Source organism: Dasypus novemcinctus, chromosome 1, assembly GCF_030445035.2.
Source record: "Dasypus novemcinctus isolate mDasNov1 chromosome 1, mDasNov1.1.hap2, whole genome shotgun sequence".
In the NCBI taxonomy this organism is placed as follows: domain Eukaryota; kingdom Metazoa; phylum Chordata; class Mammalia; order Cingulata; family Dasypodidae; genus Dasypus; species Dasypus novemcinctus.
In genome coordinates, this window is record NC_080673.1 from 168,139,035 (window position 1) to 168,152,022 (window position 12,988).

Below are 12,988 nucleotides of genomic sequence, written 5' to 3' on the forward strand. Positions count from 1 at the left end.
CAAATTTGAAAAGCATGCCAGGAATGAAAGCGGTGCCTAGCCCACCCAGCCCGCCAGAATGTAGAGAGTGCAAGAGCAGCAACTGAGAGCAGGAACCACGAAACTTACCTAGACGTCTTGGATTGGATGTAACCTCTGAAGTACCCAATGAATGGGGAAAAGGGGAGGGACTTGCGTGTTAGGTTTAGGTTATAAACATCATTGTTTCTTGTTTGGGGCACTGACCAATTTATCCAGTTCTTGCACCTGTTCTTGCAAGATCATTAATAAAATTCTTTTCTCCTCTACAATTGGATGAGCTTTTGTTTTCTTACAGGTGCAGCTTTCTTTCTAACAAGTTTGAAGGGTCCTCGGTGATCTAAAACTCCGGAGGGAGACCCCCCGGGGCAGATGAGGGAAAGGCGTACCCTGCTGATTGAGCGGTTTCAGACTCCTCCATTGGGGGACCTGCCTTTGACAGCTGGAAGAACCCTAGACCAGATGCTTGGATCTGCCTTTTGTGGATGAGAAAAGGGGAAGGGAAAACCTGCCTCTTGCTGACCAGGTAACCCTGTGCACAGACCAATGTAAGAAAAGGGACTATTAAGTACTGCCTTGATGGTGGGGAAATTCTGATGAGTCTGGGCTGATTGTGTGTATGAGATGTGCGAAATACTGCATGAAGTGAGTGTGGAGTCCCAATTCGCATTTCCCTTCTCCTGCGAGGGAAAGGGCCAGAGACAGACAAAGTGAAAAGATGTGAGAGAAAGAAACCCAGACAAGACTCAGAATGAGGAGTAGAGGCAGTTGGTCGACTGGGTTGGGGGTATCTGTAAGATCCCCCGAGGACATTCCTCTGGATAGTCCATTGGGGAGTATATTGGAATATTGAACTGATAATGATCAGACCAAGGGAAAAGAAATGACCACCTGATGTATTCTGGCCAAAATACAGGGCAGATGAAGATTGGCTCTGTGCCAACCTTGTTTTCATAATTTTTTTGTGTTTTTCTATTTGTTCAGTGTATATTTTAATACATCCAGGTGGTAATATTAAATTGACAATAAAAATTCTTAAAAGAGCTCTATTCAATTTGCTAAAAATAAAAAAAAGAACTTATATTAATAAAGTATGGAAATCTTTGAAATGCACAGAATGAAGGATATGAGACTTAAGTAGATATAGAAAGGCGTAAAATGTTCATGGGAGTGCTGACTAAAATTTGGTAAGTTTGTTTAAGAGAATGTATTTTTTCCTAAGATAAGATAGCTGGTTTTCATAAAATCAGGACGGAAGTATGCAGGACAAAACTTGAGTGCATATGGCAAGTTGTAGAATGTATTGTAGAATGTACCATTTTGTGAAGGCAGAATTTGTCTTGAGATGAAGCAACTATTGTCTGTGTGGTTATGGGTAGTTATAAGAAGTTTGTAGAAAGAATGTTTAAACCAAAATATTTGAATGGCTAATTCCAGTAAGTCATTATTAAACAAAAAGTGAATTGATTTGAATAACAAAAAGTAGGAAAACTATCAGAGGAAAAACTATCAGAGGCCACCTCAAAATACATATTAAAGTGTTGGTAAAGGAAGATAATCTTGATTCCATTGAGCTGTATTGCTGAAGTAAAATACTTGTTAATTGTCTTCATGGTGAAGGTGTAGAAGTAAAAAGCTCCATGGTGCTGAAGAGTGCTGTACACCAAGCCAGTGGAGTACTGGAGCCAAACTTTGTAGCTTCTCTCTAGGGTCAACAGTGCTGCAGCATGTTGGCTGTGTGAAGGACAAGGAGCAATGATTACCAGAGTGCTGTGAGTAGAACTTAAACATAATTGGCATTATGACCTGTTCCCATGTAGAGACAATTTGTATGGTGTTGCAAATGTGGACCTTAGATCTATTAATTGCAACTGAAAAAGAAATTTATGCATTCATTAGTGCATTGATTGGTATTAAGTGCTGTACCTGTATCTCTCCTATTCTAGATATATGCTTGATGATTATGGTGATATCTTTTCTAGATCATATGGAGGGATATAGAATATGTTAAAAGGTCCTGGTACACTTCACTTTCTAAGTAGTTAATGAACATGCTTAATCCAACTCTTCCTCCTAGCCATTATTCTAAAACCTGTGCCACTAATTATCCTGGGGAAGACTGGCAAATCCACATGCCATCCTACCAGGGCTAAGCATTTTCCCACGAGGAAGGAAACAGTAAACAAGGTGGCTGGGATCCACTTCAGCTTAACCCTGTTGAGAAAGTCTATGGGTAACATTTCCTCACCTAGGACCTGGAAACCAATTTCTGATGAAAACCTGCAAAATAAATCCCATCAACTTTGAGAAGATGCAGATTTTAGGCACCTGGCCTTTTCTATTTTTGTAGCCCAGTATCCTTTCAATGAAATCCTATATCCTCAAAATTCTAATTAAGTTTATTTCTTCCATCTTGTTAACCATACAGGGATTTCAGCCAGTTTCACCCAAGGTGCCATCTTCCTCCAACCATGATAGAATAGCAGGAGGGTTTTACACCTTGTCAGAGACAAGGCTTACTGCCCCTAACCAGCAGGAAGCATTTACAAAAGAATGGCCATCATCCTTCAGGATCCCTTTAAGAATGAAGGTGTAATCTCTAAGGGGGAGATAGAGGCTTCAGAGGGGCTCAAACAGGCATTGGTGCAAACTCCTGTTCTGACCCTCTGTTCCTTCAAGAAGCCTTTCTCCCTGTTTGTTACAGTAGATAGAGGGACAGCATTGGGTTTCCGACCCAAATCTGGGGAGGTCAAAGGAGACCTGGAGCCATCCTTTCCAAGATTTTGGATCCTATCTCCAGGGGATGGCCCAGATGCATTCAAGCTGTGGCAGCTACTGCTCTTCTGGTAGAAGAGAGCAGAAAGCTGACTTTTGGGGAGCCTTAGTCATTAACACCCCTCATCAGGACTGTTCTGTCTCAGAAATTGGGAAGGTGGTTGACTGATTCCTGAATTCTGAAGTATGAGGCTATGTCAACGGAAAAAATAACTTGGTATTGATGACAACAGACCATAGCCTAAATCTGGCCCCCTTCCTTTGGAAGGGACCTGACCAAATGGAGGCTCCCGAGCATGGTTGTTTAGACCTGATTGGGTATCAGACCTGAGTCCTGCCCAGCCTAGGGGACCTCCCATGTGCTCGGGGGAAAAATTGTTCATGGACAGGTCCTCCAGGGTCCTAGAAAGAAGGAGGCACAATGGCTATCCAACTGTAGATGGACTAACTTGTGAGGTGAAAGAAGCTGGCTGATTGCCCAATGACTGGTCAGCTCAAACCTGCAAATTGTATGCATTAAGTCAAGCCCCCAAATTATTAGAGCAAAAGGATGGTACAGTTTACACTGACTCCAAGTACACCTATGGGATCGTCTACACCTTTGGAAAAATTTGGGAAGCGAGGGGATTAACAGCAAAGGAAAAGGGCTAGTCCATGGGGAATTAATAAAACAAGCATTGACCAATCTGCTCTTAACCAGAGAAATATCAGTGGTACATGTAAATGGACACCAGAAAGGTCATACATTTGAAGCAAAGGACAATAGTTTGACAGATGAAGAGGCTAGGGAAGCCTCCCTTAGTTCCTCTTTGAAGTATGATCCTGATACCCTCCATTCCCGAAGAGTTCAGGGACCCCACATTCTCTGAAAGGAGGTGAAAGAGCTGGAGCAGTTAGCAGCAACCCCAGATGATCAAGGGAGGTGGCTCCTCTTAGATGACAGGCAAATTTTGAATAGCCAAGTGATGAGAGAGGTATTAGCCGTCATACCAAGAGAGTCATTGGGGGGTACAGGCCATGTGTGATCTGGTTCTAAGTATTTTGGATGCATGGGCCTTTATTATGTAGCTAAACAAATAAGTGTATGATGTATAATTTGCCAAAAGGTCAATAGAAAAGTCTTAAGAAAACAAGAACAAGGGGGACAGAAGCCAGGCTTCAGGCCATTCCAGAGCATTCAGGTTGATTACACTGAAATGCCCCCAATGGGTCGGCTAAAGTATGTTCTGGTTATTATAGATCATCTGACAGGATGGGTGGAGGCATATCCTCTGGCCTCAGCTACAGCATCAGGAACTTTCAAAATTATCCTCAAACAAATCATTCCTTTTATGGGTTAGTGGAAAATACAGACCCAGACAATGGTAGCCACTTTACCTCCCATGTACTCCAGAATATTATACAAAGCCTGTGTCACATGCAACTTCCATACAACTTGGCACTTGCTGTCTTCAGGAAGAGTAGAGAGAATGAATCAACCTTTAAAGAAGCATCTTTCTAAGTTGGTCTTAGAAATACGGTTTCCCTGGATAAAGTGCTTACCCATAGCCCTACTGAGGATTAGAACTGCCCTTAGGAAAGAACTGGGAATCCTTTTGAAATGCTTTTTGACTTGCCTTTTCCTAGGAGAACTGGAGACCTCCCTTCCTTAGAATCGAAGGATCTCTTAAGAATTATATACCAGCTTTGTCCTCTACTTTGTCATCCCTCAGGCATTGTGGTTTGTTGGCCCAGACCCTGCCTCTTGAATTCACTGTCCATCAACACCAACCCAGCAGTTGGTCCTAATCAAGTTGTGGAAAGAGTCCAAACTTCAGCTAACCTGGGGAGGACCCTATCAAGTTTTGTTGACAACTGAGACTACAGTCCAGACAGCAGAAAAAGGCTGGACCCACTACTCTTGAGTAAAAGGACCAGTACCTGATCTGGACGATAATTACCCCAAACCACCATCCAAGTCCTGGGAAACAACTCCAACTTCGGATCCCGTAAGGATCACTCTGAGAAGGCAGTAGTTGGGAAAGTACATCAGAAAGGGGAAGGGACTGGTCAGACTCTACATCAGTGAACTTTGTGAGAAGGTATCCCTCCACTTAGAGGAAAGGCTATTATCTATATCCTAGTGCCTTAAGAGACTAGCAGATGAAGGATTTAAAGTTTCTGAATATGAGAATAATTATACTGACTATGATGTTTCAGATTCAAGTCATGACAAGCCCCATTAAACTGATAGTAAATATAATTGAAGGCCTAGAATCTCAGACTGTGCAGTTTGACACCTGCCAAGTGATAAGGTGTGGAGATTTAGGACAGCAGCAGCGGCTGAGTGGGTGAAGTAAATATCTATGCTTGGAGTCACTGAGAGGTTATCTTAACTTCCCCCTCCCCCCATCTCAATTGGAGGCTTGTGTGGTGGACTACTGAGTATAAGGGGTGGACCGCTGGGAATGGAGGAGGTCATACTCACTTGAAACCATTAGAGGACAAGACTGCCTGTATAAAGGTAATACCCCACCAGACTGCAAAAACCTCCAGTGTAACCCGGTAGTAATAACCATTAGAATGGCAGACAAATTCAGCAAAAACAACCATTATTCTTTCCCTGACAGAGTCTATGGGATAGGGTGAAAGTTACCGGTAAAGATCCTCTGGGGAGGTTCTGTATTTGAGTCCTTCCTCCCCTGTGGATATGATGTCAACATTGTCCCCTCCAGCTAAACCATCAGAGCTACCAAAGGAAAACCCTCCAAATGCCAGTTTCCCAATGCAGAATGATCCCAAAGCAGTCAGGATACTTAAGGCAGAGGATTTAAAGCAGACCATAGGAAGAGAGACAGGATATGGAGATGCAAATGCCTGGGTAGAATGGGTCAAATATAGAGCTAGAGTCTGAACAAAAGCAACTGTTATGCTTGTGCAACAGGCTGGCCCACTGCTTATATTGTACCCTTTCTGTTAGGTATGAAAAAGCATAAAAGGGAGTTTAAGTGCATGGTGCTCCTCTATCAGAGTGCTACTCCTGGTGAAAATTATAGTACGTTGTCCTCTCTGTTCTCTCCTGTCAAAAAGGGAAACATCAAAGCCATACTGGCTTCTTGCCTTAGCCCCAGGACATCACTCTGCCTGTCTCTCTAGATGGGGAAATGGACTCCAAAACCTTAGGACCATGGCCTTGCGTACACAAGTATGGAACATGAGTGAGGATAGTACCTGGCAATTTCTCCAGTTTGGCCATACCCCAAGTAGACTGTTGGTGTACTGTGGAAAGAGTATTCTCTGACCAATGTTACCTGAGAAGTGGGGAGGAATCTGTGCTCTGGTTCAGTTGGCCATCCCATTTACCCTGGCATTTGAAAAAGAGGAAGAAACCCAAAACCAGGGAAAGAGAATGAAAATAAGTTTACTTGGTTCCTTTGGTGACCAAATTTATCTAGATAGTATAGGAGTTCCCTGGGGAGTCCCTAACAAATTTAAAAGCTAGAAATCAGATAGCTGCAGGATTTGAGTCATTCTTGTTCTGGTGGGTCACTGTTAACAAAATGTGGGTTGGATTAACCATATACATTATAATCAACAAAGATTTATCAATTACACTAGGGATACGCTTAAGGGAATAGCAGAACAGTTGGATGCTACTAACTGAATGACATGGGAAAATAGGATAGCCCTAGATATCATGTTAGCAGAAAAAGGAGGTGTCTGTATTATGATTAGAGGTAGTTGCTGTACCTTAATCTGCAATAATACAATCCCACACGGGACTATCACCAAATCCTTGCAAAACTTAACAGCCTTATCTGAAGAGTTAACAGAAAACTCTGGCATTGACAACCCACTTACAGGATGGTAAGAGAGCTGGTTTGGACAATGGAAAGGAGTGGCCTGTCTGTCCTGACTTCCCTTATTGTCGTGGCTGGGGTACTCACAGCAGTTGCATGTTGTATCATCCCATGTGCCCGAGGGTTAGCTCAAAAACTCGTTGAAATGACCCTCACCAAACAGATGCCCATACAGTATAAGCAAAACAACTTGTACCCCCTTAAATAGGAAGATCTCTATGACTAAGAATGTAAGAGGCTCTTACCAGATATGAGAAACTAAATTGTGAAAACTAAGAGTCTAAAAGAAAGAGGTTTTGTGGGAAAGGGTTAAGTTTAATTTTCACAAAGGGGAAGCCAGAACCGGCTCTGCCATTTGAGGAGGGAGGGAAAGGGGTTCTAGTGGCTTTGGTGAACCAGGAACTTGAAAAGAGGCTCCAAAATGAGGGGGGCCAATGGTGAGAAGTGAGGGCGAAGCCAAAGTGAGAATGGCCAATGGTGAGTAGTAGGGGCGGGACCAATAGTGAAAGCGGTGCCAAATTTGAAAAGTCCGCAAGGAGGGAAAGCAGCACTGAACCCGCCCAGCCTGCGGGAGTGTAGACAGCACAGAAGCAGCAACTGAGAGCAGGACCGCAAAACTTAGTTAGATGTCTCAGATAGGCTGTAACCCCTGAAGTACCCAATCAGTGGGGATCAAGGGAGGGACCTATGTATTAGGTTTAGGTTATAAATATCATTGTTTCTTGTTTGAAACTGGCCATTTTATCCATGTCCTGTACCCGTTCTTGCAAGACTATTAATAAAATTCTTTTCTCCTCCATAATTGGGTGAGCTCTTTTTTCCTTACAGGTGTAGCTTTCTTTCTAACATACCCATGAAAAGAATTTTGATGAATCCCAGGATGTTATAGACTGCAGAAAATTGGGTTTGGCTCTTTTTTTAAATGTAAATGACCTCCCATGAAGATCAATCTGAGTCTAATGAGGTTCTTTAACTAGAAACTACAAAGATCCCCAGAGTATTAGAAAATAATTCCACTTGTTTGGTCTCGGATTCACTTCTAATAATGGAGTGTGTGTTATAGGGAGGTGGGAAGAGGTTGAGGGCTGTTGGAGGAATGATTAAGAGAGTTTAGATTAGTCAATTATTATTTCTTGGTTATAGAACATGGGCTAGAATTTCTATAGCAATGTTTTTCAAACTATGGACTGGGATGCATCAGTGGACTCTGAGATCAGTGAAATAGAGCTCAGAAAAAAATAGAAAAAAAACCAGAGGAGAGTGCCTAGTACAGGACAGTATTCTGTGAAACTTTTCTAAGTTTAAACACATAAGAATGTGTATTCTAAGTTGCAATGTAAAATATATTTTTTACTGTGTGTTACGTTCAAAAAATGTTTGAAAAATATTGCTCTATAGAGTAAAACAAACCCCAGGCATTCTCTTTATTCCCAGAGAACTTAGACTACAAGGCAAAAATGACGTTTTTTTTTTTTTTACTTCTAAGTTTATTTTTTTATTGTTAAAGAAGCTTTAGATTACATAAATGTTACACCCAAAATATGGGGGAGGATGGATGTGGCTCAAGCAGTTGAGTGCCCAGCTCCCACATGGGAGGTCGCAGGTTCAGTTCCCAGTGCCTCCTAAAGAAAAAACAAACAGACAACAAGCAGACAATGAGCAAAAACAATGAGCAAACACATGAGGAAGCCATCTCAGGCAGGGAAAAGTACAGGGGAGGGGAGCAGATACAGCTTAAGTGACTGACTGCCTGCTGCCCATATAAGAGGTCCAGGTTCTATTCCTGGTACCTCCTAAAAACAAAACAAATGAAAAAACAATTCTCATTGGGGAGTGGATGTAGCTCAGTGGCTGAGCATCTGCTTCCCATGTATGAGGTCCTGGGTTCAATCCCCATACCTCCTAAAAAATTTATATATATATTTATATCCCATATACCCCATCCACTTCCCTCCCCACTTTCCCCATCAACAACATCTTTCATTAGTGTGGTACATTTGTTACAGTTGAACACATATTGCAGCATCGCTACTAACCATAGACTATAGTTTACATTATAGTGTATTATAGATTTTGACAAAATGTATAATGGCCTGTATCCATCATTGCAGTGTCATGCAGGACAATTCTAATGTCCCAAAAATGCCCATGCTATACTTTTTCTTCTCTTTCCCTCCCCTCAGAACCTCTGGTGGCCACTGCCTTTATATCAATGATACAAGTTTCTCCACTGCTAGAATAATAATCAGTCTACTTTAGTTCATAACTGCATTTCCCCCTTATGCTTGTTCATTCCTAAATATTGAGGATTTTGGGATGGTGATGCCCACTCTGCTTCTGGTTGAGAAGGGGCTTAGATCTCATGGGGTAGATGGATGGAATTGTTTTGCTTGCAGTCACAGATACTCTCTGTTTTGGGGGATGGTTGTTGTCCATCATCACCCTGGGTTTGAGTTCAATGAACTGGAGAGTAGATGTTACAACTCTACTAAGATTCATATGAATAGACCAAAGATTTAAGTCTCTGGGACTATATTTAATGAGTATAATGCTAATTATAGATTCAGATAAAGGGGCAGAAGAGTCATGTCTTGGGATATTATAAATGAGTCTAACTCTGTTATATTAGGGAGCATATATTCCAAACTAAGGCCCACTGACAGGTTGCCAAATTCTTGAGACTGCAAAATGTCAATTTTTAAGGTTCAAAAAATGTCAGGGGGATTTTAGACAGGTGATCTGGACTGTAGGAATGAGGAGCTTGTCTGGTGAGTCCTGAGACAGGTCAACTATAATAGGAGCAAGTGATTCTCCTCTTCTTGTACATGCTTGTGCATTTCTTAGACAAAGTCAAAGAAGAATTCTAAAGAGAGAGGTCAGAGTCTACAGAGTGATTGTTGCAATACAGTGATTGTTGCAACCTTGTGGGATGAGAGATGAGGTCCCTGAATGGCAAACAGCTGATGAAGGAGATTTTGACAATGTTCTTCTGGCACAAGGATACAAGAGCGCTCCAGGTGAGAAGAGCAGCTCTAGAGTGGCAAGCCAGTGCCTATTGGCCAAGACTGAACCACAGATGTCTTGACTTTGACTGACCTGTGTTTTAAAAAGTAAGAAATTCCTATTAAATTTGGAATCCCAGTTTCTCTAGAAAAATCAGGAAACCTGGCACCTCTGAGCCTGCAGTCATGCGTAGCTACAGTCAACTGGAGCCAACTACCTCCCAAAAGGATAGCCCTAGCATATTTGGCTCTCAATTAAACGGAAATGAAATTTAAAATTCAGTTCCTTAGTTATAATAGACATATGTCAACTGTCCAATAGCTGCTTGTGGCTAGTGCGGATTTAGATTTTTTCATCATGGCAGAAACTTCTATTAGTATTGTTCCTAGACCTTTGTGTCCCACTGTTTTCTCACCTGCGTGGGCCATGCTTCTTTTTTTGCCTGTCTCATTCTTTAGGTATTACTATTTTCAACTCCTATAAATACTACTCTTATATTAAATTGGACCAAAAACTCCATGATTAAATTTTAGGAATTGAAACCTATTTCAATTTACCACAGACTTTCTAAAGTATCTTGAACTGGTTGTGTGTGTGTCTGTTTTCTTTGCAAAGTAAGGAGTAGTGTGAGAATTATAGAGACTGTGTATATATAAATAGTACCTTATAAAAAGAGCGAATTTCAGTTAGAATTTTTCACTACTGGGAAAAGCTATAGGAAAGTAAACTTCATTTCCTGCAATCTACATATGGGTACCCAAAGGAGTAAGTGGCAAAGAGATAAAAGGATCAAATCAAACAAAAGCAACCACAGTGAAGCAACTTTCTAAATAAATTTTTATATGTGACCTTCAGAATAACTTTCCAGATAAAAGTTAATGTCCTGTTGGGATATATATGGACAGCATAACTTCTAGCTCTGCCCATATATCATAAAACACAAAAAGAAGAGATAGTGGTTGGGATTATTTGGTCAATGTAGGATGTCAGATGAGATCAGTTAGATCAGAGAGAATCATTTGGCTTGAATTGCCTGGCAATTCTACACTAATCAGATAGGTATAAATATCATTTGTGTTAGCATGGACATTAAATGTCCATCTTTGGGCTCAGGAAAACATGGTCCTCTCCTTAATCTTTTAACTTACAAGAGCACAACACATATACCAGGACACCTAATGGGGAAACATATTGCTCGTGGAGTTATTATTGCATGTTAACAAACTTGAGATCCATGTCGTGCTTTAATTTTTAACATTATTTCTTCTGTCTTGGTAAGCTTGCCTTGCCTTAAACTCTTTTGCTGTGGAAATGCATGGAAAATGTGAGAGGATCCTAAAGAATTCTTTTGGCAGTGGGGAAGTTACGTTTTTTCAACCTGCATTTGTTCATTGTCACTGCTACATACATGTTTCCTTGTTCACATATGAAAAGAATTATTCCTCACTTCAGGAAGTTAGTTTTTTTAAAAAACCGGTTTGGCTTCAAAGGATCCAGCACCCTTAATAGGGTCAGATCAGCCCAGAACACAGCTGGCTCAGAGCCCAGGACTGGGGTTAACCTGTACTTTCCTGGTCGAAGATTGTTGCCTCTTGAATCTTGTCCTGGAATCTGGGAAATAGGGGGCTGTGGCCCACCTGACAGGGGAAGTAGAAATGTCTATTCTTAAGAGCTGAGAATTGGCCAAAAATGGGACAAGTGTAGCCCTGTGGGCAACTCTATTGGCCTTCTCTGTGGGCAACATCAAACTCTTGTTTTACAGAAGAGAGTGAAAGAGTCCAGGACAGAGGTCAGGGCAGCTGCCTTCTCGTCCCAGATGTGTGACCTCAGGCAAGTCTGTTAGCATCTATGGCTTTCTGTTTACTCATGTGTATGGAGGATTTCAACTGGATTAATCTTCCTTTTGAAAATTATAAAAATCTCATGTCTCTTTTGTGAGATCTTGTTGCTACATCAGGGTAATTGTAAAATCAATCATTATCCTAAAGCATTAATTAGGATCAATGCTATGCTTTGGTGAATAAAACAGAAAACTTTCACAATTGCGCATACAATAACATTGTCTACTAAAGAGCCCTACCTCAGTGGTTCTCAGACATCATTTGGGGGGCTTTTAAAATGCACATTCTTGGGTTTTTCCTCAAGGCATTCTGCTTTAGCTCATCTGGGAAAGTGCTGGGAATCTGCCTTAGTAAGTGTGGTCATTGAGACTGTACCCCAGAAAATCATGTTCTGAAAGCTGGTTCATTTCTGTGGTATGAACTAATTGTGGGTGGGACCTTTTGATTAGGTTACTTCAATGAAGGGCCCTGGATAGATCTTAATCCTTTTACTGGTGTTCTGTATAAATAGGATGAATCAGGAGACAGAGAGACAGAAGGAAAAGCCACAAGCAGGAAGCTAAGGGTAAGGAAGGCTGGAGGAGAAGGCAGAGCCCAGCAGACACTGCCCTGTGCCTTGTCATGTGACAGAGGAGTCCAGGATTGCTGGCAGCCAGTCTTCAGGGAGAAAGCATAGCCTGATGATGCCTTGATTTGGACACTTTTCTCAGCAAACTTGTACACCAGTAAATCCCCATTATAAAAGCCAGCCTATTTCTGATATATTGCTTTCGGCAGCCTCCCAGACTAAAACAGCAAACATGCCAGGTGAGTCCGTGTGCACAGGGGATATTTTGAGAATTCTGGCCTTGGCTCTAAGCTCCAACAGAGCAACAACCACATTAGTCTTGTTCAGCATAGTCCTCTAGTGCACCCGGAGTATAACAGGGCACAATAAATATGCGTGGATAGAGCATCCTCCTGCAATAAACACATCTAACAGTCAGCACATGTCATTAAGAACATTGCTTGTGTACCTTGTTAATTTTAGGCTCCCTTCAAATACTTTCTTGTAACATCCAAGAAGAGTTTGTCAAGCTTTCTTTCAGTAACACATATTTTTATCTGATTTGTTCACTGTTCTATGTCCAGCAGTGAAAACAGTGCCTGGCACACTGTAGCTGCTCAATAAATATTTGTTTAAAGAATAGATGGGATCTGTATTACTCAGTGATTAGAATTGTTTTTCAATTATGAAAATATATTTCCTGAAATGCCTGTTGCCCAGGGAGGCCAAATGTGGTCCCCAGCTCCAGTCAACCCCCTGTAGAGATACTGGACTGTGTTCTCTAAGCTCCCCCAGCTGGAAGTTGGAGATGGCTAGGAGGTTTAAGAGAAGCATATCCTGAAGCCATGGCTTAGCCTTCATCCTTTGAAAGAACATAGCAGGGAACAAGGCACCCTGTTCCCCATCAATACTACCATATTTTTAAGAGATAAATAATAATAATGGCTCTCACATTTTGAGCATTT

The 12,988-nt window shown here is 41.6% G+C and overlaps 1 long non-coding RNA gene across 6 annotated transcripts in view; it reads left to right on the forward strand.

The window, feature by feature from the left end:
- LOC105746202 (uncharacterized) overlaps positions 1–12,988 on the forward strand; it is a 324,527-nt gene that overhangs the window by 288,531 nt on the left and 23,008 nt on the right. For 2 of the 6 annotated variants that reach the window (XR_011649470.1, XR_011649469.1), the window contains 3 exons: positions 317–544; positions 1,639–1,790; positions 4,420–7,431. This is a non-coding gene — a long non-coding RNA (uncharacterized lncRNA). Of the gene's footprint in view, positions 1–316; positions 545–1,638; positions 1,791–4,419; positions 7,432–12,988 lie in introns of those variants that run through there. The other 4 variants (XR_011649468.1, XR_011649472.1, XR_011649474.1 and 1 more) reach the window with 2 other exon arrangements.